A 25,943-nucleotide genomic window follows, 5' to 3' on the forward strand; every position below is an offset into this window, starting at 1 on the left:
AAATAACATTTTAGGATTCTTGGTTCAACAATATCAGCAAATGCAAACATAAATCACCACAACACATAGCGCACTGAATAAATCTATCTCACTTTGAAGTTAGGCACTGTGCTTCAGTGAAATGAGTTTCACTGGATAAATACGTTTAAGAGACAACCGGTTGCTAACGAGTTAATTAGACCATCATACTACATGCTGCTGCAGCAGACTATCTAGGCAAATCAATCATGACTTTTAGTGCAATTATGCACCATTTATCATGCAACATCAGTAGAGATGCCACGCAACATCAGTAGAGATGCCACAAGGATTAATCCAGCTTGTTCAGGTTAGATGCTTTAGCAGAAATGACTGTAGATTAGGGTCACTGTAAAGTGGACAGAAACAACAGGTGTAAATTGTAATCCACAGATTACAAAGTTTCAGCTAACACATGAAGCTCATTTACTTGTACAAGATGTAGTCAGTAATTGATCTCTACCAACAATGGTAGAGTTAAACAACTTGCAGTTCTCTCAGCAACCATTTTAGGCATTTCACAATATACTGAAACCTCTGATGCAATGTAGACCAACTCTTGTGACACATGATTGCTCTCTGTCTCCCTTGCACACTGAGTCAGCTTGCAGATAACTTTAAATACAGCAGTTTTGGCTGGACAAAAATCTTCCTTCAGACAGCAGCATAACCTCTCAATAGCAATATTACATTCCTGGTCAGAAGTTCAGAGGTTTTAATAATACATCTTGATGTCTCACATTTCACTTAAATAACTTGAACATGGCTAAGCAAAATAAACCATAAACATATCTATATTTTGAGTCCTGCTGACATCTGATAGCCATTGGCAAGCTAGGGCTTTTTCCTGTTTCTCCAAAGATGTTTCCTTATGGGTTGGCTTTTAAGTCTAGAACTTTAGCTGCAAAAATCCCTCAGGGCAACAGTCCAACACATGCACTCAATGGCTCCTCTATCCCAGGCAGCAGTCACATAGCACATGATCAGCAGCAAAACAACCCACTAGCTTCCACCCCAGTCTGTTTTTTGTTCCTCCCCTTTCCCCTGAGAATCTCCTAGAGTCTCCTAGTTCATTTTGGTGCCGCAATGCCATTTTTTCAACTTGTTACAGTGTCTAGCTGTCTCTGAATTCTTCTAGTGCACTCAAGGGCTCTAGTGAGCAGTCTGGTGCTGAAGTTTGCACTTTGTCCACCCCAAAATGGCCGACGCAAGTTACATTGAACTTCCCAGAGGCACTTTGGGGAACAGTAGTTTTCTGAATGACTGCATGCAGTAATATACCTGGGACTTTCTCCTCAACGTCTATATCTCAAGGAGATCCTTCGTTGTTATGGAATTGTTAAACATTCAAATATTGTTTCCTGGTGGTTTTATCTCAAATAATAAGACTTAAGTAATATTACTTATCTAATACTGTATTATTAAAAATAAAATATAATCTATAAATATAATTATTTAAAATGTCAACATATATTCTAGCAGATTAATTAATACCTCTATACATTTTATACAGCCCTAACTGAATATACCTAACCAATTTGGTCTTCATATCAAATGAAATGGGCTTGCCTGATTAGGAAATTACTATTAAGATCAGACTTGCATCAATATAAGGTTTAAAATGCATAATTTAGGGCTATATCTTTCTGAAATAAATACAGTCCTCTCGAGACATTGACCCTTATATAAACTATGACAACATTTCTGTGCAGTAATTTTGTTATAAACCCAGAATTTAATTTCTGTACTTTTTCTCACTTATTGGCACAAAAGGGGTAATATGTCCATAACTTGTCTTATCTACTTAATTAAATCATTATGAATTGACGTATATGTACCCATCTTAGCCAATTTTGAAAATTAGGTCAGACTGATTTAAGACAACTTAATGGAGTTGAATTTATCTTCTTTATACCAATCTAAAAATCATGCAATTTAAATGTATAGGATTTGTGATCTGGAAACTATTTATCAGAAGTTCCGAAAACCAGAAGGAAGAAAAAGTTAATAATTGCTGATTTTTGGTAATAATGCCATAGCTATAGATATGGCCAACCAAGGTTTCATTCATAGGGATGAAATGCCATTTTGCATGGTAAAAGCCAGTGGTACTTTTTAATTGTAATATAATATATTTTAGCCATGGTGCGCCAAATTACAGGAAAATAAATGTATACACAAAGCCCAGAGTAGCACACATATATGATAATAGAAATCACACATGTAAATAACATACCTACTTAAGGAGCAAGTAAAGCTGTTATTTAAAATTAATATGTATGAAAGGCTGGGTATTACTGTGCATGAAAAAGCTGGAGCATGCAAACTTAACTTAATAAAGGAGGAAGGTGCTTCTCCAATACAACAGACAGAGAGTGACTGACAGTTTTGTACACTTACTTTTAAGAAATGCAGCATGTGGATTGGTTGATTAGGGCACTCGGCAAGGCCAATGATGTCACTGCATCTTCAGTGAGCTGCAGTCATTGCTTTTTGACTTGTAATAGATCAGGACATTGTCCTAAAGATGTGGGATGGGTTTCAGGTGTCTAGAAAAGGGTGGGCAGGTAATTCTTTATTTTTCAGTAGAGTTTCAGTGGAATGTCATGTTTACTTCATACTTGCCGACTTTGGCAAGTTGGCATCCAGGGAGAGGTGGGTGTATAGAGGCGGTGCTCAGCGAATCACGTTTGGTCCCGCCCCCTAAACTTACATAATTAATTCTAGCCTATAGCGCTGATGGGCGTGGCCATAATGACGTTTGAATAGTGTCATAAGCACCGCCCCCACCACTTAACTAAATGCAGTGGCCAAGATCCAGGAGTTCGCCCTGCTCTCCCGGGAGTCTGAGAGGACTCCCAGAAATTCGGGAGAGTAGGCAACTATGGTTTAGTTCATATATATACATTTCAATTTTTGGTGTTTAGCAGTGCATTAATATATTAAAGAATCCTGAAAGAACCATTAAAACAGTGCCTTAATAAAATACCATACAGCTGAAGACGTTGAGACTGCAAAACCAATCCACATAGTGCATTTCCTCAAAGAATATTACATCCTGCTGCAGAGTAGGGAAGAGAGCCTGATGGACACATTTAGTTGTGTATTTCAGTTATTTCATGGGCACTACAGCTCACTTATACCCAGCCTTTACTATATTCTAATTTCCACTATTTGATTTTCCTGCTCTTTGAATAACAAATAAGAGTTGAACAAACCCCCAAATCATCCAATAGTACATACAGGTCTTAAATAGGAAACCATTTATTTCAGGCATGCACTCTGAGACAGCCCATCATCTTCTAAACTAGACTAGTGCATAACACTTTTGTGGTTTTCTTAAAGACCACATATGATGTATACAAATGTCATTATGAATGTGTCCATATTTCTCCAATAACGCTTTCACAGCGGTTCACCTCGGACCACAGTTTGATCAATGCTCTCTTTTCATGCGCTTTACATATATTCTGTGTCATGTTACTAATACAAGGAGCTTTTCCTCGTCTGTCTATTTCATCTTATTAAAGATTCCATTAGTATCACAGAGCTCCGCCATCGGCGACATTTACATAGTCTCTCACTGCGAATGTCCCTTTTCTAGCCTCACCTTTTCATGCGAAGTCATTAATGTGTTAATGCTACCCTCTGGTGACCAGAGCGACACTTGTATGAGGACACTCTACACATACGGAACAGAAAAGACCAAGACAGAGCTCGAGATTTAGAATGAATAAACCATAGAAAATAGAAATCTGTTTATTTTCTAAAGTGTATCCCTTTCTGTCCGATTTAATACACAACAGGTCATCTCCTATACTGACATATACTGACGGGTTTGTACAGTTATTTTGCATTCATGTGTAGCAAAAACAAAATATTCTACAGCTGTAAATATACTTAAATTGCACCTACAAATCAAGAGATTAACAATGCTGCTCACAGAACGCCTAGTACTATTGATTGTTGCCCAAATTCTTGTCTTTCTTTTATGTTGTTATTTTTTATTTATGTGCTAGTTTTAATTACAAAGTTATTTTTGTGGGACTTCCATGTGAATTGGTTGTAGGTGGTTTATGCCAAGAGACAAGCAGCATGTTTTGAGCTAGCCAGAAAATTCTGTCTCTAGCAAAGGCCGTGAAAATACAGTATATATAAATTGTCCTGTGCCAAGATAGAATACTGAATAGTCTGCGACAGGCAAACACCCCTGGATATGGGGCTCATCTCATACGAACAGCAATTCGAGTACAGCTATATAATTTGTAGCACTGGACACATAGCTGTTAGTGTATAATATCTACAATTTGTTCCCCCTTTCATGGGCTGTAAAAAAATATAGGTAATCTAAGCAAAAAACATTTCATCTTACCATTTATAAATATGATAGAAAGGGGTCATGTGGCTTGCTCCATCAGAGGTACCTATGATTGCCAATCGGCAATTAATTCTGTGACCGAAACTGTGACTCCCCAGCCCTCCCTTAGACCTGCCAGGGGGTAAATGAGAGTTTTCCGGCGGGTTTGAAAAACCAATCAGATTCTAGCTATCATTTATTTAGTACATTCTACAAAATGATACCTAGAATCTGATTGGTTGCTATAGGCAACATCTCCACTTTTCAAACCCGCAGGAAAACTCTCAGCTTGATACATTTAACCCCAAGGGCTAGATTTACTAAGCTGCGGGTTTGAAAAAGTGGGGATGTTGCCTATAGCAACCAATCAGATTCTAGCTATCATTTTGTAGAAGGTACTAAATAAATGAAAGCTAGAATCTGATTGGTTGCTATAGGCAACATCCCCACTTTTTCAAACCCGCAGCTTAGTAAATCTAGCCCCAAGTCTCATCAAGTCTTGTACTCCAGTCAACTACTTTTACAACAACTCCATCTGGGGGTACTCAGGACTATTGAGGGTTATAATAAGGCAAGCATGGTGATATCATCATCATCATTTATTTATATAGCGCCACTAATTCCGCAGCGCTGTACAGAGACCTCACTCACATCAGTCCTTGTCCCATTAGGGCTTACAATTCCCTAACACACACACACACAGACTAGGGTCAATTTGTTTGCAGCCAATTGACCTACCAGTATGTTTTTGGAGTGTGGGAGGAAACCAGAGCACCCGGGGGAAACCCACTCAAACACGGGGAGAACATACAAACTCCTCACAGATAAGGCCATGGTCGGGATTTGAACTCATGACCCCAGTGCTGAAAGGCAGAAGTGCTAACCACTTAGCCACCGTGCTGCCCATATGAAGCTATATCATATAGACATATGACCCCATAAACTTTATGGGGTCATATGAGGACATACTCTCTGGGCATATTAACTATGGTATATGCAAAGGCGGAACTAGCGATCTGTGAGCCCCGGTACAGGGAGAAGGGAACCCGACCCTCTGCATCTGCCATGCATCGGGCCCCATTATCTCCATGGACCCCGCTGCATCGTACCTGCTGCACCAATGGTAGTTCCGTCACTGGGTACATGTAAGTCTACAAGGAGGCATAAAGGCATGAGAGAGAGTCGTTTCTGATATATATGGTATTTATTCTGCCATGCCATAAACATTATGTACATTTTCCTAAAAAAAAGTATATAATTGTTTTATATGTTATCTTTAGCATACATGCTAATTAGTCATTTTATGCTGAAATATTCAGCATATTTTTTTGGGCCAAACAATGCATTATTGTATATTCTGCACGTTTTGCTGTTAATTGGCACATTTCACATTACTTCCAATTAAATTTTGCTTTGTGGGTTGTACTACATATGCCATTATTACTTTATTGGTATATTGGTATGTTAAGTTACATTTTTGTTGCTAAATCAGTAAGCTAATTTCTTGGCTCGCAGTGCTAAATAAAAATGTTGGTGGGGCTACTTGTGTTTTTTTTTTTAAGTGTAATATTTAGAATGTTGGATGCTGCAGCTGGCAGATATATACACAATTTAATATTAGAAATATACAATATATTAACAATATACTATACTACCTCTACCTGACTTCATTGTAATTTGAGACTGGTTGCAGATAATGTACTAAGTGTGACTATGTATAGACTGCCCATGTAATCTTTATTTATAATGTAGTAGTAATGACTTTATCTATATTGTATGTATATATTATGTGTTAGGTACATTCTTCATTGATTGTGCATATATTGTAGGATGTGGGCACATTACAAATATTTTTTTGCTACTTTTAATTCTATGCAAGAAGAAATATTATATCTACTGTATTATAACAAGCACCATAGCAAATGTGTTTTTCTCTATCAAAACAAATGTCAAGCTTTTCTTGTGCTTGTGACCTGGTTGTGTGTCTCTGAGTGTATGCACGCCTGACGTAAACTCGGAGCCTATTGTACATGTGCAGAGCTAGACGCGTCTTGCCGTACATGCAACTCAACATATGGGGGCGTAAATGCGCAATTTCTTTGGCATAAATTACACCCAACATGCGTCCAACGCAACATCAGGCCCCATGTCTCCAATTGGGTGTTTAATAAAACCCATTAGATCTGGCAAATAGCCACACTAGGTAAAACGGTGTTTCGTAACTGAACCACAGAATCTGAGGACCTGCAATGTTTATTTGAGTACACAAGTGTGTCAAGTGCATTTCAAGGCTCACACCCACTTCAGTCTTTAGGCACACAAATCAATCTGCACCTCCCTTTGTGGTTGGTGGATGCATTGGAAACAGTAACTATGTCACATCAAAATCCAATCTCTGTGAGGACCGTCAACCTCCATTCATTTTAACTTACATTTTTGTTTTAAAACACTGCCCAGTTTGGCCTCGTTAATGGGTTAAATTAATCAGGAGAATCAGCCAACATCACATCAGTCTTTACTACATCTATCACGTTTGGGGGTTTGAATATTTTACTACATTGGTCTAGAAATGCGCTTTCCAAGAAAATAGCAATTGAATATGAAAGTACAGGATCATGTCCTGATTCATTAAGGAGAGCAAAGCAAAAAAAGGAGTAACTGCTCTCCAGGACAAACTGTTTTACAATGCAAGGGGTGCAAAATAATTTATTAATTTGCACATAAGTTAAATACTTGCTGTTTTTTTCATGTAGCTCACAAAATCTGATTTGGATCTGAACTGAATTTTAAAGTTGATCTAGGGAATGCCCTACCCCAACCATAAACCTGTCCCCACATATTAAATTTACAACCCCCTCCAATGCAACATGGTTTTGCCAAGGTGCAAAGTTACTCATTTTGGTTGCTCTACTTTCCTTAACGAATCAGGTCCCCAATCTCAAGGACCTCACATTTGGCAGAGAATTGACGTTATCTTCTGGTGACTAAAAGGCTAGGCAACCTCCTGAAAAGAAGGGAGATATATGTGCCCTCTCCAATCCTTTAGCTCATTGAAATAAACCCAATATAAAATGTTACTTCACCACTTCACTGCAATAGTAGATAAAATAATGTGTCCAATCCAAATTTAGCAAGGAATGACCTTGATCTGCCCAACCTGTCCTATTGGCCAGTGCAAACTTCTGCATCCCTGCTGCCGTCTTAGCCCACAAGCAAATGTATTTCCTTGTAGATCCAGACGTCCTTGCGCAAACGTGACACTTTTGCACTTTGTGTGTTGTAAATGATCCTTGATGTCAGACAATGCTCCGGGCAGTCAGTAAAAATGTGTCTAAAAGACGTTCTCAATGAAAAATGAGCTCCGCCCCCTTTTCAAAGTTAGAATGTTGCCGAGAGATGAACGACCTCCGGTCCACAAGGAGACACTCAAGAAAGGTAATAAATATTGGAAGCAAAATTTTACACCTTTCTCCCCCTACTGTTAGTTCTGTCTTTGTATCATTTATTATTTGTGCTTCTAATCTATCATTCACACACATCTGCATTCATCAGCCGTATCTGGCTCGCCTCATATCTACGTTATTTGCATTTCATAAACTAATTGTAACAGAATAAAAAATGAAATGGCAATAAAATTCACAGTCAGAAAAAAATGGTAATATGCAAACAGATATAAATTAAAATCGTGGTAGGTGTGCAATAACATGGTTTACAATCTGCTGTGTGGCTTTGTGCAAACACCATTGGGGAATACTCAACACAACCAGTGTCTTTATTTTAAACAATCCTCCTACTGTGTCTTTTATCTTTAATATTAGAGATGTGTAGCCATTAATGCACATGCATACACAGTATTTGTTTACACACATGCCATTTATGTACACACTATTTACATACATGCATGCCACTTATATGAACACACTATTTAACACACACACACACACACACACACACACACACACACACACACACACTTCTTGTATATGAATGCCAATGTATTATTGTTTGGGTGGGGTGCTGCCCTATCCCAGAAGGGGACAGGTCCTGAAAGCATAAAAAGGTTAGAGATGCTCACTGACCCCCCGTGAACTGGTTTTGGATTTGGCTTTGGATCTGGATTAGCTTCTTGTTGTTGGTTTTGGTTTTGGCAAAACCGCCCTTGTGTGTTTTGGTTTGGGATTTTTCAGAAAAAATCCTAAAATATGGTAAAATCACATAATTTTGCTCTTTTTTTGTTCCTACATTAACCTCAATAACACTAATTTCAAGCCATTTGCAGTCAATTTTGACCACCGCACAGATCGCAATATTATTTTCATACACTTTCGGACAAAGACTGCAGCGACCTGGCTGGATGGTAAGCAACAGAGCAATGACACAAACACACGGCAGTTCCTAGCACATCTAGGACACATTGGCACACAGCAGTGGCAGAAAATAAAAATGGTGCAAGATGGAAGTGTCCCTCCCACCCACACACTGTTCTGTTGGATCTGAAATAGAAATCCAAAAATCGCGAGATCCGAGATCCGATGACGTAACGATGACATTTTGCCTCGTTTTCAAATCCGAAAAAGCGCGAAGGTACCGGATCTGCTAAGTTCGGGTATATTCGGTTCTCGGGAAACCAAGCCTGAGCATCTCTAAAAAAGATCAGTACATCTATCTCCAGTTGCATTAGTTTGTGACCAGCATCAGGAGTTAGGGGCAAGAACGCATAGATAGAACGCAGTGACAGTCAGGAATCTGGGAATCTAAACAGGATAAAAGTAGGTGAGTGACACTGGGCACAAACACTGGACAGACCAGACCAAAACAACTAATACACTAAAACACATTCATTTTCCCAACATGCAAAGGAGTTAAAGAAACAAACTCTCTTACCTAAATCAGGCTACAGAGTCATATATGCTTATCAAGCATGCATGTGCCCATTCATTGACATAATGCCGACAGCTTACAAATATGGTTGTGGCTATTATATATTTTATAAGACATTTTGTTAATAATTTTTTCAGTTCAGAATATGTCCCCAAACCATATTTCCTTTCGTCCGTACCTGCCAAAAGGTCAGAGCTAGATAAATGTCTTGAAATCACGCAGTCTACAAAACTTGCTTGTTAACTTGACTGACCGGCTGCAAAATTCCCTTTGTAATAATCTTACAAAAGTCGAGCAATACTTGGAAATATTAATCATTAAAATACTAATCATTAATATAATGTTATCGCTTTCAACCCTGCAATGAGACCATCCTGATAAATCGAGACAAAGATGAATCTCCACCTGTCTAATTATATAAACACAGACGTACTCTTGGTGAGATTTAGTGAGGATTGTGTATCTGATTAACCTGAGTGGAGACAATGAAATTTGCAGTGGAAATGTCTCACATCAGCCTTCTCAGTGATAAGGCATTAATCCTATCAATGGGAGGATTATGGGTATAACGGCTAATGAAGAGATTTTAATGGCACTGATAGAATGACCTCGGTTGAAGCCTTGTCTAAGTTATATACGATCATGCGTGCATAGGGCAATACTATTAATCTTTGCACTGTAGCAAAAGGGTTAATGATCATGAGTACTGCTGTATTAACCCTTCATATGCATAGGAAAGCTGGTTTTTTTTCATAAATTGTACAAAATCTTGGTGATTTTTGTGCCAAGGTAAACAGACTCCGATTATGAGAATTTTTTTCATAGTTTCAACAGACACTGTTTTTCATTACTATATCAGTCAATGCAAAGGTTTGTACATCAGTTTCACTGTAATACACCTATTATAGAGGGTTTAAATGATAATTCCAGCTAAAAGGGTCAACTAGCAGCAAGGGTCCAATGGACTCCTCCACCACCGGTGCTCTTAAGCCTGTTCTCTACTCATTGACAGCAAAAAGAAGGGCAAGTACAGATTGTGTTGTGTTAGTCTGTAGTAGCATTGTCCAGTCAGCTTATATTTTAGGAATTAAAACACATCCTATGAATTTAACTGTTCTAAGCTCTCAAATTGGGAACCTGAACCAATGGAGCATCGGTGTGGGCGAGTTCTGCTGAGCTGATGAAGTTCCTGGCATTTCACACCACAGTTTTGCTAGTTGGTGGAAGATTGACTGTCAGCTAAAAAAAATTTGAATGGTGCTATGCTCTACAACAGCACTGTCCAAATGATTGTCACCTCCTGTGGCCCATGACTCTACACTCAGGGCTGCCATCAGAAACTGCGGGGCTCAGTACAAATGTAACAGGCAGGGTCCCCTCCTTCCTTCTCTCATCCCACTCCCATTTTTAAATTATCCTCCAGCCAACATTTGCCTTCCCCCTTACTCTCCAATCACCCTCCATTCCCAGTTCTATTGCAGTAGTTTATTTATCTTTCTGCTTCTATGCTTCTTATTGCTGGCTCCTTTTGCCTGCTCTCCATTGACAGCGTTGTGACATCATTAATTACATGACATCAACGATACTACAGAGGGAGCCTCTCTGCCTTATTGCAGCTCTCTGTCCGGGAGCCGGGCGCCACTCTCTCGGGAAGATGTGCACCTGGAGGGCTGGGACTGGAGACAATGGAGCAACCAATAAGTCCCCATATCTTGGGAGTAGAGGCGAAAACACTGCTTACAAACGCTGCTGTATCCAAGCCCGGCGCTCCCATTAGGCAAAGTTAGGCACTTGCCTAGGGCGCTGAGCTCTGGAGGGCGCCTGGAGGGAGCCACAGAATTCTAAAAGACTTTAAAACTGTGCGGCGACCACTGACCATACCTGTCACGGCCGCCGCACAGCATTCAGATGCACGGGGAGGGGGGAAGAGGCTATTTTGTCACCACCGCCGCCTCTCTGCTCCGTCTCCTCCCCTCCACTTACTAGTGTCAGTGAGTGGAGGGGAGGAGACGGAGCAGAGAGGCGGCGGTGGTGAGACAAGGTAAGGAGAGGAGGGAGGAGGGCGGCGATTTTTGCGGGGGGGGCGGCGATTTTTGTGGGGGGGGGCGCCGCTTTTTTAAAAATGCCTAGGGCGCCGTGGACCCTAGCACCGGCCCTGGCTGTATCCCTTAAGTCAGTGCAGAGGCCTCCCAATCCGCCCCACCCCTCATATCTCAGGTGCAGCTACTGGATAGAAATGGAGCCCACTATGTCCATTAATTCACTGCAGAGGCCTCCCTCCCCTAATAAACCTGTTTGGGCCCATGGCTAGTGGGGCCCCATACTGCTGTACTGTACCCCTCTGATGGCTGTCCTGTCTACACCATCTTCTAAAGCCTGGTTATCTCCCTGACCACTCTGACTTCATTCTCCCTTCACTGTTACAAATGTTTTGATTAGCTAAAACTGATGTTGGTGCTGCAAATAGAAGCTGCACAGTTTCACATGTCATTTCATTGGACAGAAGTCATCTATTTTCTCCTTCTCCATTGAGTCTCAGTAGTAGCAGGACATTCTCATACCTCATGGAGACAACATTGAAAACCAGGGACAGTGATGAAAAGTAAATGAAGCACAGGAAGGCAAAAAGAGGTGGCTGGTGCAGGGTTGTGGTTGGTGGACATGGGAATAAGATTGTGCAAGCTGAGCATAAGAAACGTGATCCTTACACAGGGTGGTATGTGATGGACATGGGAATAAGATTGTACATGGTGAGCATAAGAAATGTGATCCTTACACAGGGTGGTATGTGATGGACATGGAAATAAGATTGTACATGGTGAGCATAAGAAACGTGATCCTTACACAGGGTGGTATGTGATGGACATGGGAATAAGATTGTATATGGTGAGCATAAGAAATGTGATCCTTACACAGGGTGGTATGTGATGGACATGGGAATAAGATTGTACATGGTGAGCATAAGAAATGTGATCCTTACACAGGGTGGTATGTGATGGACATGGAAATAAGATTGTACATGGTGAGCATAAGAAACGTGATCCTTACACAGGGTGGTATGTGATGGACATGGGAATAAGATTGAACATGGTGAGCATAAGAAACGTGATCCTTACACAGGGTGGTATGTGATGGACATGGCAATAAGATTGTACATGGTGAGCATAAGAAATGTGATCCTTACACAGGGTGGTATGTGATGGACATGGAAATAAGATTGTACATGGTGAGCATAAGAAACGTGATCCTTACACAGGGTGGTATGTGATGGACATGGGAATAAGATTGTACATGGTGAGCATAAGAAATGGGATCCTTACACAGGGTGGTATGTGATGGACATGGGAATAAGATTGTGCAAGCTGAGCATTAGAAATGTGATCCTTACACAGGGTGGTATGTGATGGACATGGGAATAAGATTGTACATGGTGAGCATAAGAAATGTGATCCTTACTCAGGGTGGTATGTGATGGACATGGGAATAAGATTGTATATGGTGAGCATAAGAAACGTGATCCTTACACAGGGTGGTATGTGATGGACATGGGAATAGGATTGTACATGGTGAGCATAAGAAATGTGATCCTTACACAGGGTGGTATGTGATGGACATGGGAATAAGATTGTACATGGTGAGCATAAGAAATGTGATCCTTACACAGGGTGGTATGTGATGGACATGGGAATAAGATTGTATATGGTGAGCATAAGAAACGTGATCCTTACACAGGGTGGTATGTGATGGACATGGGAATAGGATTGTATATGGTGAGCATAAGAAATGTGATCCTTACACAGGGTGGTATGTGATGGACATGGGAATAAGATTGTACATGGTGAGCATAAGAAATGTGATCCTTACACAGGGTGGTATGTGATGGACATGGGAATAAGATTGTACATGGTGAGCATAAGAAATGTGATCCTTACACTGGGTGGTATGTGATGGACATGGGAATAAGATTGTACATGGTGAGCATAAGAAATGTTATCCTTACACAGGGTGGTATGTGGTGGACATGGGAATAAGATTGTACATGGTGAGCATAAGAAATGTTATCCTTACACAGGGTGGTATGTGGTGGACATGGGAATAAGATTGTACATGGTGAGCATAAGAAATGTTATCATTACACAGGGTGGTATGTGGTGGACATGGGAATAAGATTGTACATGGTTAGCATAAGAAATGTGATCCTCACACAGGGTGGTATGTGTTGGACATGGTGGCTGTTAACCTTCAAACAGGACTGTATATGATGGGCATGAGACTGGGGGGCATAAGGATTGTAAGAAAGGGCAAAGGTAAAATGGTGTGTACTATGCTGGGCATAAGGCTGCTAATGTTTATACCAGGATATGGTAGACAAGAGTCTGTTTTGGTAAGAAAATAGCTTATGGTGGGCATACAATTGTAACTGTGGGCATCAGGCTGTTATGTCACTAGACTGTATGTAAGGGATGAGGTTGTCAATCTGTATGTCATGGATATGGAACGTATGAGCGGTGTATGAGTCTGTCATGCAGTTCACAGGGGTGCCATAATGGGCATAGATTTGTAGAGGGCATCAGTTCGTTATCCAGTGCTCAGGGCTGAATACGGAGGGAATAAGACTACGGGGTCAATGCATAAACAAGCAAAATGTACTATTGATGCTGAAAATACTCAATAGGGCTTTTTCACTTCGCCTTGTATTGCCACAATACCTAATGCCATCTGGGGGTAAATGTATGAACGTGCGGGTTCTTCAACACCCGCGTGTTCAGCGATTAAATTTCAAGCGGCGCTGCATTGTAAAGGGAAACTTCCCTTTACAATGCAGCGCCGCTTGAAATGTAATCGCCGAACACGCTGAACACGCGGGTGTTGAAGAACCCGCACGTTTATACATTTACCCCCTGGTGTTAACAGAAGAAAAAATAATAATGTTTTTTTTATTAAATTTAGTTTTTTTCAGCGCCAATCTGTTTAAAACGATTAGGGCTATTGCTCCTCCTCCAGAAAATAAATATTTTCTGGGGAGCCTGCAGGAACGGTAGAACTAATATAACTTATATATTATATCTACAGCTATATTTTTATGTATCAAAGCTTTTCTAATTTACTTATATGAAAACCACTTTTCCCATGTTTTATCTGACCTCAAGTTCTTTGGGCTTACGCACCTGAGATGTAGGATAGCACTATTCTAAAATAACAATGGAGATATTTATAAATATACTCTTTAATTATTAATAGCAGGTTCAAATTAAAAGAAGACATTATTTACAAGTACAGGCATCCATTACTGTATATAAATAAATTACACTTAGGCTTTCCCATTCCCATTCCACAGAACAATAAACTACAGTTTCACTTTAGGGACTAGACCCTTTACTTGTCTGTTTTGATTACTTAGCTAATAAAATCATCATTTAAACTCATACATTTTCCTAGATCTCATATTAAGCTCACCATATACAGTAAGATTTTGATTGGTTACTGCAGGGACTACTGATAAATTGACCATCCATGATACTGTGGTATGTGTGGAGTTCTTACTATATCTGGATATGCATGTGGGATGAGGAATATATACAGTACAGCACACATACACAGATACACTACATGTGCCTTTATGAATCAGACACACAGAGTGCACAATGTTTCGGGAGTGGGGGGATCCTACCCCCTTCTTCAGGTGCATGTAATCACAATAATGGTAACATATGAAAAGCTATTTAGTATGTGCAAGTCATTATTAAATAAATAAAATTAAGTTTCAGTTATATTGCTTGTGACTGGATTACTTATAAATAACTTATGGTATAAATTTATTTAAAGGAAATAGCGCAGGACGCTTATTTATATAATTGCCAATGCACTTATTTTTGATATTGTGTATATTTTGGTATAGGAAATCTTTATTTCTGAGACCAGGGGAGAAAATTTGTTTTTTCTGTGTTAACCTTGCTAGAGGAAATACATGTTTCTGATGTATATATCTGATACAATAAGCCTTGTTTAGAAAGTCTTTTGTATATCTTGGTGTAAGGAAATGCCTTGTTTGGGGTTTGCAACTTTTCTTAAGGAATTTTTTTCTTTAGAGGAAATGTGTATTCTGCAATTGTTGGACAAAAGCACCCATGCTAATCTCATGTTGATTAGACCTTTGAATGTGAGTGTCCAATACGCCTTAAGTAAAAGAAAGGGGTAATTAGACTTGCTGTCAGATGTCCACTGTAAGATGCAGGAAATCACAGCAAGGTATTGGGATATCACAGATAAGCGTAAATATTGTTGGCTGTATATTGCATATAAATCCATGTTTAGATAAACAAATTGCATCCTGATTCTAAAAACAGCATTTGAGGCTGGGTCTAAAACTGTATAAAAAGAGAGCCCATGTAAACTGAAATGTATCATTCTGATGTTCCATCTGACCTGACCACTGATACCTTTAATCAGTGGAACTGTCCTTGTCAGGACAGTTGAGCGAAAGAAACATCACTCTTTGCTTCAAGTCCCTTCTTGACAACTTTTTCAATATTGCTGTAATCCTGTGACCTACAGATTAGACCCTAAATCGAATGCGTCCTCCGGCTGTTTCTTGGACCTAGCTCTCAGTACCACCGCTCTGTCGCTAACCAGAAGCTCTGGCCAGTGTGATAGGCCAGGAGGAATCCACAGCACTCTGATCCATAGTAAGCAGTCAAGTGTACCAGCACGGACGTATACTAGCAGTGACATTTGCCCAGAAGGAAAGTGGTTATGGACGCCATAAAGGAGGCATAGGCAGTCCATCCTGTCACATTGCCATTTATACTATAAAGTGCATATGGAAAGTGAAATACACAAACTCTTAGTAGGCCTTTTGAAACACTGAAGATGAGTTGCTTAATCTGTAGTTATTTAAACGTGTTGCCTGTTGCAGAGGGCTGGAGGAACAGAGCACCACCACTTCTAAAGGAATTTTGCTAGTTCTTTACTGAATATATAACTGTATACATGGTCGGGAATTGAACTCATGACCTCAGTGCGGTGAGGCAGAAGTGCTAACCACTTAACCACCGTGCTGCCCAGATATATTTATTAAATCTAATAACTATTATTTTAATGTCAGGGCTAGTCGATGGGAAATAGGTCAATTTATTATATGTGAATGCTAATACTATTAATTTAATGTTGGGACTGGTAGAAGGTATGGGGGCCTAGTTAAGACACAAGCAGCAACAAGAAGTGAAACCTGCAAGAACAGGTAGAAAGCAGCACAGTCTGCCAACTGTCCTGAATCTGGTTGGGCAGTTTTGCTTATTATTTCGCGTATTTTGGTTTTGGTTTTGGATCTCTATTTTTTTAGAGAAATTGCTAAAATAACATAATTTTGCTCTTTATTTGTTACTACATTATTATTAACGTCGATAACACAAATTTCCAGCAAATTCCAGTCAATTTGGACTACCTCACAGATCACAATATTATTTTCATACACTTTCGGCCAAGGACTGCAGCGAGCTGGCTGGATGCTAAGCGACAGAGCAATGACACAAATACACTGCAATTCATAGTACATCTATAAAACATTGCTACACAGCAGTGGCAGAAAAAAAAAGAAAAGTGGTGTAAGATGGAATTGTCCTTGGGACCTCCCACCAACCCTTGTGTAAGGTATTGAAAAGGAAATGTACAGCTTAACAAAGCTGAGATCCCAGATTTAAGAGAGCTTGTACACGAGAGATATACTGCGCTTCAGAAGAATAATACAGAGGAGGCCCTGAGGCAGGACAATAAATATGTCCAGTTTAAAGAACAGCTAAGAAACCTGAGAAAACAAATGGGTGTGTCACTGGCCTCTGCAGACGAAGCTTCAGAAGATGAAGGCGAGAAGATCGCCTTCACTCAGAGCACTGACAATTTCACTTGTCCTATAACACAGTTGGAGATGGTGAACCCAGTGAAAAGCAAAGTATGTGGTCACACATACGAGAGAGAAGCAATTCAAAGGATGATTGAAAACAAACTTCAGAAGGCTAAATCCACCAGGTGTCCAAAAATTGTGTGTGATCACTCTGACATGAGTATATCTTGTTCCAGACAATGCACTAAAAAGAGCCATTGATATTGACAGCAAAAAGCAAGGTCATCACTGAGCTTCAAATTGGCCCCAACCCCAATAAAATTATAATATAGCTAGGTACCTTTGATGTAAAGTGCAGATTACAAACACTTTGTGCAATATTGATGAAACAGCAGCAAAGTGGAAGGACTGAGTAATACATATACACGTCTATTTAGACATCCATGCTTACATCACTTCTGCAAGCAACGTTGTTCTTTGTTAATAAACTGTTGTCTTTATGCCATTCAAAAAAATAATAATAATCCTCCACCATTCTTTGGATATTTATAGTAGGATCAGGTAGAGTTTCGGCAGTGGTGTCACCAATTTTGGTTAATTCTTTTAGAGTAGACCAGACCAGGGGGTAAATGTATCAAGCTGCGAGTTTGCAACTCCAGCGATTTTCTCAGGAGAGTTGAAACTAGCCGATGTATGAAGCTGAGTTTTCATACAAAATCGCCAGAGTTCTGCTTCTGTCAAAATCGCTACTTGCAAAATCGCCAGAGATCAAACTCACCACTGTTTGCCACTGCAGCTATAGAAGTCTCCAATGTATGAAGCTGCGAGTTAGCAAACTCAGGAGAGTTTGCTTCTAAACACGCCAGATACAACACGCTGCTTGATAGCAGCGTGTTGTATCAACACATCACTGTTACACTGCCCTGGCAGTGTTAAAATGTTAAAGAACAGATAAAAGTTTTTTTAAAAAAAAAAGTGTGGGGTCCCCCCACTATTTATGCTTAACCCTAGTGCTACCTGACTTGCGTAACCTGTAATACAGTAAATTCAGGTTACGCAAGTAGCGTAGCGCATGTGCAATGCGCTACGTTAATTGCGTAAGCGCTAGATACTGTAATATGTGATTTCCCCACTAGTGTGGGAAAATACCATAATACAGTAGTTAGCTCTTACGCAAATGGCGTAAGAGCATTGCGGCTAGGACCTCCTACTAGGTAGGAGGTGTTTTGCGGCGCCTCAAGTTTATTTTTTTTGGAACTTCAATCAAGCCTAAAGAATCGGGATGTTACAAATATGTGCCCCTTCTGGGCGTAGAGTTCCTGTTGGGAAAGATTCCCTTATGGAGGTATAAATGGCTCGGACTGGGCTAGCCGGCAAGATGGATTTACAAATACTTAAGGACAGGACCAAGCCATCAAGAAAGAAGACATCATTGGTAAGTATTTGGTTTTTTTTATTTTTAATAAATAGTGGTGGTTAACAAGAGGGTGGCTAGTGTCTTTATTGTGGGGTTTTTATTTTTAATAAATGTATGTGGTTTATAAGAGGGTGTTGTGGCTTTGTAAACTTTTTTCTTTGTGGAACTACAGGGCCCAGCAAGCCAGGGATGTCAGGGCATGTTGGCACTTGTGTTTCTCCAAGTGCCAACATGCCCTGGCTGCCGTGGGTATGCAGGTGCTTGTAGTTATACAAGCACCAGCATGGCCACACTGTTTTTGGCAACCTGGCTGGCTGGGACTTGTAGTTCCACAAACAAAATTGGTGTCAGTTTGTTTTTTTCTACTATTTACCGCCGTATTACCCTACTACCCACAGCCCAGGGGTAGTAGGAAGAGCCCTAGTGCTATCAGCACTGGGCTGGTTCTTTCTAGGGGGGGGGGGCGCTCGTTTTTTTCAGCGGACCCCACTCCCTAGGGAATCCAGCCCAGCGCTGAACAGTCTAGGGTTGGTTAGTCATTATGGCAGGGGGACCCCTGCCGCGCGTCCCCCTGCTATAGTGCCGCCAACCCTGGCTGGTTTGCCTAGTGCTGGTAAAGTGAAAATCGGGGGGACCCCAAGCAAAATTTTTCCCCAATTTTCACGGGACCAGCACTAGTTAGACAGCACTAGGGTTAAGCATAAATAGCGGGGGGACCCCACGCTTTTTTTTTTTAAAACTTTTATCTGATCTTTAAAATTTTAACAGCTGCCGGAGCTCCGGCAGCTGTATGACAGGTCAGTGTGACAGTGATGTGTTTACAACTCACTTACAACACAGGAGAGTTTGCCAAACACAGGAGAGTTAGCTAAACTCGGGAGTGTTTACATCGCTCAAAATCGCCAGAGATGACCAGCGATTTTGAACATGAGTGTCAAAATCGCAGCTTGATACATTTCCAGTTTTTTTTTAAAAAATCACGGGTAAACACCCTCGATTTGCCGCGATTTAAACACGCTGGCAAACTCGCAGTTTGATACATTTACCCCCAGATGTCAAAATATTGTGCTGAGTCATCTGCATCATCAATGGGTTTCTTGGGAAAGATAAGTTTTGCAAAGCTACAGTTTATAGCACATCTAGGTAACAGTGGCACACAGCGGTAGCTGACAGGAAAAATGGTGCCAGATGGAATGGTCCTTGGGCCCTCCCACCCACTCTTATAATGGATCTTTTAAAGGACATGCACATTTTAACAAATCAAACACTTCAGCGACAAGGAGTGCCACTTTTGTGGCTGAAGTGCTTGGTTTGTTTGGGCCCCCACAAAAAAAAAGCTAACAATGGGCTTAAGGCACCTAAGGTAACAGTGCTGTTAATGAACTCTACTGTGGCAAGATGTTGTTGTCATCATCCTCAGCCTCATTAGTTTGTACATCATCCTCACACAATATTAATTAATCCACGCTGGAATCCACCATTACAGAAGTCTCTGTAGTTTGATGTAATCAGTTCATTTTGATGAACATCATCTTTTCCACATTTTTAGGAAGTAGCCTCCTATGCCGATCGATGACAAGGTTCCCGGCTGTGCTGAAACTCTGAGTACATACTGGAGAGTGGGCAGCTTAAGTATTGCAAAGCGAGTTTGTACATGGTTCTCCAAATTGCATTTATTTCATCCCAGTATGTAAAAGGATTGTCTGAGATGACTATTTCAATGCTGTCATTAATATAATTCTCCACCATTCTTTGGGTGTTAATAGTAGGATCAGATGGAGTTACAGCAGAAATGTCACGGTTTTTGGTCAATTCTTTTAGACCAGACGAGATATCAAAATGTGCTGAGTCATCTGCATCATCCCTGGGTTTTTGGGAAAGCCAAGTTTTTTCCTAGCAGCAGTTGCCTTAGAAACTGAAGGAGAAGACTCCGTCGTTCCACGTAACACTTAAGATGTCATCTTGCTCACCAGGAGCTCCTTGCATCTCTTGAGAACTAGGTCAGTTGGAAGGAAAGAGAAGACATACCTCTTAAATCTAGGCTCAAGGACAGTTGCCAAAATGTAGTGATCCGATTTCAAGATTTTGATAACTCTTAGATCCTCACGAAGCGAATAAAGTACTTGATCTATAAGTCCGACATACTTAGCGTAATTGCTTTGTTTCATCTCCTCCTTAACTTTCTCAAGCTGCTTTTCCAAAAATCTAATTAAGGGAATCACTTGGCTCAAGCTAGCAGTGTCTGAACTCACTTCACAGGTGAGTACTTCGAATGGTTTCAGCACCTTGCACAACACGGAAAGTTTTCTCCACCGCGCTGGACTAAAATACATTCTTCCTCCATTCCCATGTCATGGCTTGTGGAGTAAGCGTGGATGGCTTTTCTCTGTTCCTCCATTCGGAGAAGCATATACAGGGTGCTTTCAGACACTGCTAGCTTGAGCCAAGTGATTTCCTGTGTAGGAAATGTAGCAATGACATCCCTTAGTTTTTGTAACAGATTGTCAGCTGTAGGCCTCTTAGTGAAGCCGGTGATACACAGAGTAGCCTGTCTTGAAAAATCTAACGTAGTTGGGTACATACTGCAGCTGTTCCTGCTTGTGAAGGCGAATCACCAACCCAGTGGGCTGTCAGTCATATAATCTTTAGTTAGCCCAGTTCCGCTTGTCCACATATCTGTGTTTAAGTGTACAGTGGTAGAATGGCATTTTGTAGCCCAAAAATTACATTTTTTACAGAACTTCTGATAGGGGCGAGGAATAGCTTTTCTAGTAAAAAGGTGTCATGATGGAATTTGGTAATGGAGACACAAGACCTCAATTAACTGTCTAAAACCAGCTGCATTAATAGTGGATATTGGACGCAGATCTAATACTGGCATAGTCGCCATGACGTTTGTGATCCGCTTTGAGACTGGGTGACAGCTTTAATACTTGCTTCCTCCTGGAAAAGATTGTTTACAAGTCAGTTGCTGTAAACTACTAGTAGTAGTTTTTCTTGGTCTACTTCTGGGATGAAGATCCACCCACAACAACAGCAGCAGCAGCAGCAGCAGCAGCAGCAGTGGGACTATCGCTAAAGAATTCTTCTGAGGAATCCAGGATAGTGGAGGAGTCATCTAGCCATAGTATCTTAGATGCAGGACTAACTCCAATCGCTAGTGAGGATATTGATGAGGACGGTGTTGTGGGTGTAGATTGCAGGTGCCGGGATCTAAGTGAGAGAAGGGAGTTAGCTGATGTTGGACTGCTTGTTTTTATTTTTTTAGCATAAGTTTCAGATTTTCCCAAAAGATCCCAAAAACTCTCTTCAAATGGCCTAACATGGATGAGGTTTCTAGATGGTTAACGTCCCTACCTCTACTGAATGTGGCTTTACAAACCCCACAAATAGCCAGACAACTGTTGTCAGGATTTGGGTAAAAATAATTCCACACATGAGGTGAATTTTTTGGTCCTATGCCCAGGCATGACAATGGACTTCTTCTTATCACTTGCAAAAACTGCTTCCACTGGTGCAGGACTTACACAAACACCATCATCGTCATCAACATCCTCATTAGCTTCGTCATCAGCTACACAAATATCCCCCCTTATCCTGTTGCAATTCCAAATGGCATCCTCAACTTGTGTATCATCGGCTACACTTGGGCTGCACGTCCACACATCTGCAGAAATGCTAAAAGGAGGCTTCTTTATGATAGTGATGAGCGGGCTCGGATTTCGCTAATCCGAGCCCACCCGAACAGTGCGGATCCGACGGGATCCGAGCACTGTTCGAGTATTTCCGCCCGCGGAAAAAATCCGAAACGAGGCTATGACATCCAAGTCTCGCGTCGGATCTTGCGAGACTCGGATGTCATAAATTCACCGCTTGCGACCGCCATCTTCATTCTGGCTGCGATCACTCGTGAGGGAGGTTGTAGTTAAGGAGCTCCTGTCCTGCTTTTCAGTGGTTTCCTTTGAGATCCTGTGCTGAGTCCAGTGGTGCTGCCTGTGTCCTGTGCTCTGTTCTGCTAAGGGCATTGTTATTTCAAAATTATTAAAAAGTTATAAAAAAATAAAAACATTTTTTATAAAAAACTTATACAAAAATAATTAAAAAATTAATAAAAAAAGTCTCTAAAAATTTCTACTGCAATATATGAGTATGTTCACTGTTCCTGCAGTCAAGAAATATTAGTACTGCAATATATAAAAATACTTGATATAGTTTATATAAACTACGTTCACTGTTGCTGCTGTACTAAAAAATAGGTACTGCTATTTCAAAGTCAAACTACGTTCACTGTTGCTGCTGTACCAAAAAATAGGTACTGCTATTTCAAAGTCATACTACGTTCACTGTTGCTGCTGTACCAAAAAATAGGTACTGCTATTTCAAAGTCAAACTAAGTTCACTGTTGCTGCTGTACCCAAAAATAGGTACTGCTATTTCAAAGTCAAACTACGTTCACTGTTGCTGCTGTACCAAAAAATAGGTACTGCTGTATAACTCCAGTCCAGTGGTACTCTCATGTGCCGCAGATAATTTGTAAAGGCTTTGCCGAGTGTGTGTGGTTTAGGGGTACGCTCTCTTGTGCTGCATATAATGGAGTACCAAAATTTGGAGGATAAAGTAGGGAAAGATCAAGAACCACTCCCTCCTAATGCTGAAGCTGCTGCCACTAGTCATGACATAGATGATGAAATGCCATCAACGTCGTCTGCCAAGGGAGATGCCCAATCTTCTTGTAGAGGGCATGTAAAATCCAAAAAGCCAAAGTTCACTAAAATTAGCAAAAAAAGAAAATTGAAATCATCTGAGGAGAAACGTAAACTTGCCAATATGCCATTTACGACACGGAGTGGCAAGGAACGGCTTAGGCCCTGGCCTGTGTTCATGACTAGTGGTTCAGCTTCACCCAAGGATCTAAACTCTCCTCCCCCCCCTACAAAAAATTAAAAAGAGTTATGCTGTCAGCAATAACACAGCAAACAACTCTGCCTTCTAAAGAGATGGTATCACAAATCCCCAAGGCGAGTCCAAGGGTGTTGGTGGTTGCGAAGCCTGACCTTCCCATCACTGTTCGGGAAGAGGTGGCTCCTTCCACCATTTGCAGCACGCCCTCTGCATATGCTGGAAGGATCACCCACAGTCCAATTACAGATTTGGCTAATGAAGGTGTCAATGTTGTACACCGGGAGGAGGATATTGATGTAGCTGGCGCTGAGGAGGAACTTGAAGAGGAGGATGCTGATGTGGTTATCTTAAATGAGGCACCAGGGGGGGAAACAGTTGTTGTCCATGGGATGAAAAAGCCCATCGTCATGCCTGGGCAGAAGACCAAAAAATGCACCTCTTCGGTCTGGAGTTATTTCTATCCCAATCAGGACAACAAATGTATGGTCATATGTACCTTATGTAAAGCTCAAATAAGCAGGGGTAAGGATCTTGGCCACCTAGGGACAACCTCCCTTATACGTCACCTGAAGAACCTTCATAATTCAGTGTTTAGTTCAGGACCTGTGGCTAGGACCGTCAGCAGTCCAGGGACACCTAAATCCCTTGGTCCTGTTGTATCCACACCAGCAACACCCTCCTCGTCAATTTCCTCCATGATCTCGATCAGAGATAGTCCTGCAGTCCAGAAATATTAGTACCAGAGATTAAACTATGTTCACTGTTCCTGATTGGTTTGTTAAAGTGCGAATGTCCTATTTCAACAACATCAGGGTGGGTGGGAGGGCCCAAGGACAATTCCATCTTGCACCTTTAGCAAACTCTTGCAAACTGCCATCCTGTCTGCCACTGCAGTGCCACTCCTAGATGGGCCACGTGTTTGTGCCGCCCACTTGTGTCGCTTAGCTTAGACATCCAGCTACCTTGGTGCAACCTTTTGGACTAAAAACAATATTGTGAGGTGTGAGGTGTTCAGAATAGACTGGAAATTAGTGGAAATGAATGTTATTGAGGTTAATAATAGTGTAGGAGTGAAAAAAAAACAAAAATATGGATTTTAGCACTTTTTATGCTTTTTTTAAAAAAAAATCAGAACCCAAAACCCAAAATCAGAACCAAAACCTTTCGTGGGGTGTTTTGGCAAAACAAATCAGAACCCAAAACCCAAAACACCAAAAGTGGCCGGTGCACACCCCTACTTTATGAGTATAGTATCAGAAAGCTCAGGCTTATACATAGCACTCGTGGATAGACTCTCCTTAGGGATTTGTGCCATTTCTGAATCTGAACATGCAGTTTCTTCTGCCTTGCTGTTTTTTTCCAGCTCGGTTTTTACACTTAAAAGCATTTTGGCACCACTTTGTCTGAATGACAAGGTCTTGCATCGTCATGACTGACCTTGCAAGATGATGCCTCACTGACAGTTGCAGAACTAGCACACGTACAGAAAGGCAAAGGCCTGATTCTTTCCTTGCCACTGCGTGTGTAGAATGGCATGTAGAATGGCATTTTGGCAATTTTCTGTTTTAATGCAGTTAATTTTGTCTTGATTACAAGTGTTTTTTCTTTACCAAGGTAAAAGGTGTTTTTTATATTTTTGTTTCCCTGACTTATAAACACTATGCACTTTAACATAGGCTTTAGCAGATGACGCAGAGAGATTACTATCAGCATGACCGGTGGCAGCAACTGTTTGGTGCTACTGGTCTTCCGTGGACTGATGTGAATCCACATCTGTGAGGATACCACCCTTAGCTTGGATGGAAGTTACCCTCTGTGGGATTTAACTCACTCGGGTAGACCAGGATATATCCAAAATAAGACTTTATTACGACAGCACAACACCACAAGACGTTCACAAGTTACAGGGTAAATGGTAGCACGTCTCCTCCAGCAGCCTCCTGCAGTCAGCACTCCAAAGTCATAATCTCTGTCCCTTTCAGGGTCTTATCCTCCCGCAATATTACCACTACCGTTTAGCAAAACAGTTATGGTGTCTCCTAGCCTGGGTTACTAGCTCACACCAACCCTGTCCTGGTAGGGTTCCCTCCAGCGGCATCACAGTGCCTGGCCCAGAGTCCTTTTCACTGATGTCTTCTACACCAAGATCCTCCAAACTAGAATCGCCCTCCTGGCATTCTCCTCCCCTATATTATTTTCTCTGTACCCAGGAAGTAGGGTCAAATGTCTCAAAACTCCCCTTTACAGAAGGGGCCTCCCAGTCAACAATTTAGCTGCTAGACATACTGTCCCTGTTACCTTGATTAGACAATAGAATGGCTTGACTCAATTAGCTGTTTTGGCTGGATACCCTACACATGGGGTTACAATAGTACATCAAGGAATGACACTGCACGCTTACATGGAACAATAAGACTTTTGACACATTATATCAGCAGGGTTACACAATATAAGTCTGTGATACCTTTTGATACAATTACATTTATATTGACACATATTGATACATTTCCCCATGCTATTTCAACCAA

The sequence above is a fragment of the Mixophyes fleayi genome, chromosome 9, assembly GCF_038048845.1.
Source record: "Mixophyes fleayi isolate aMixFle1 chromosome 9, aMixFle1.hap1, whole genome shotgun sequence".
NCBI classification, from domain to species: Eukaryota; Metazoa; Chordata; class Amphibia; order Anura; family Limnodynastidae; genus Mixophyes; species Mixophyes fleayi.